Here is a 2,047-nt window from a genome sequence, read left to right as displayed (position 1 = left end):
TGTGTGTGTGTGTGTGTGTGTGTGTGTGTGTGTGTGAGTGTAAGGCACTTTCAGTTCAGTTCAGTCTCTTTTCATGTCCGACTCTTTGCGACCCCATGGACTGCAGCACGCCAGGCCTCCCTGTCCACCTCCAACTCCCGGAGCTTACTCAAACTCATGTCCATTGAGTGGGTGATGCCATCCAGCCATCTCATCCTCTGTCGTCCCCTTCTCCTTCTATCTTCAATCTTTCCCAGCATCAGGGGCTTTTCCAGTGACTCAGTTCTTTGCATCAGGTAGCCAAAGTATTGGAGTTTGAGCTTCAGCATCAGTCCTTCCAATGAATATTCAGGACTGATCTCCTTTAGGATGGACTGGTTGGATCTCCTTGCAGTCCAAGGGACTCTCAAGACTCTTCTCCAACATCACAGTTCAAAAGCATCAATTCTTCGGTGCTCAGTTTTCTTTATAGTCCAACTCACATCCATACATGACTACTGGAAAAACCATAGCTTTCACTAGATAGACCTTTGTTGGCAAAGTAATGTCTCTGCTTTTTAATATGCTGTCTAGGTTGGTCATAACTTTCCTTCCAAGGAGCAAGCATCTTTTAATTTCATGGCTGCAGTCACCATCTGCAGTGATTTTGGAGCCCCCCCAAAATAAAATCTCTCACTGTTGCCATTGTTTCCCCATCTATTTGCCATGAAGTGATGGGACCAGATGCCATGATGTTAGTTTTCTGTATGTTGAGTTTTAAGCCAAATTTTTAAGTCTCCTCTTTCACTTTTATCAAGAGGCTCTTTAGTTCTCCCTTTCTGCCATAAGGGTGGCAGAGAAGGCAATGGCTACCCACTCCAGTACTCTTGCCTGGAAAATCCCATGGATGGAGGAGCCTGGTAGCCTGCAGTCCATGGGGTCGCGAAGAGTTGGACATGACTGAGCGGCTTCACTTTCACTTTTCACTTTCATGCATTGGAGAAGGAAATGGGAGCCCACCCCAGTGTTCTTGCCTGGAGAATTCCAGGGATGGGGGAGCCTGGTGGGCTGCCATATATGGGGTCACACAGAGTCAGACACGACTGAAGCGACCTAGCAGCAGCAGCAGCCATGAGGGTGGTGATATCTGCATATCTGAGGTTATTGATAATTCTCCTGGCAATGTTTATTCCAGCTTGTGCTTCATCCAGCCCCGCGTTTCTCACAATGTACTCTGCATATAAGTTAAATAAGCAGCATGACCCATATATAGCCTTGAAGTACTCCTTTCCAGATTTGTAACCTGTCTGTTGTTCCATGTCCAGTTCTAACAGTTGCTTTTTGACCTGCATCCAGATTTCTCAGGAAGCAGGTCAGGTGGTCTGGTGTTTCCATCTCTTTCAGAATTTTCTTTAGTCCTGTTCAACTCTTTGTGACCCCATGGACTGTAGCCCACCAGGCTCCTCTGTCCATAGGATTCTCCAGGCAAGAATACTGGAGTAGGTGGCCATTTCCTTCTCCAGAGGATGTTCCCAACCTAGGGATTGAACCAGTGTCTCTTACATCTTCTTCATTGGCTGTTGGCTTCTTTACCACTAGTGCCACCTGGGAAGCCCAAATATATCTTAATATATATAACTTTTATAAAATATAATTTAAAAAGAAATAAAAAAATAGAAAGTTTCCTGGTGGTACAGTGGTTGGGACCTGGTGTTTTCACTGATGTGGGCCCAGGGTCCAACCCTTGTTGGGGAATAAAAGTGTACAAGCTGTGCAATGCAGCAAAAAATAACTAAAAAATAAAATTTTTAAATCTTAAAATAATTTAAAAGATATATATTCTGATCATTGGCATGAATCATAAAATCATACAAGCTATGGGCACAGATAAAGAAATTTATTCTTTCATATATATTTTAGAATCATCATGTTGAGTTATATATAAAATTCTTAGTTATTTTAATATACTTAGGAAGCAATTGGAGAGAGTTGACATTTTTTACAGTATTGAACATTATTTATTTATATCTTCTGTTGTATCCCTAAGTAAAATTTTATCATTCTTCATCCAATATACATTTCTCATTAT

This window comes from Dama dama, chromosome 15 (genome assembly GCF_033118175.1).
Source record: "Dama dama isolate Ldn47 chromosome 15, ASM3311817v1, whole genome shotgun sequence".
NCBI lineage: Eukaryota > Metazoa > Chordata > Mammalia > Artiodactyla > Cervidae > Dama > Dama dama.
This window is presented reverse-complemented; position numbering follows the sequence as displayed.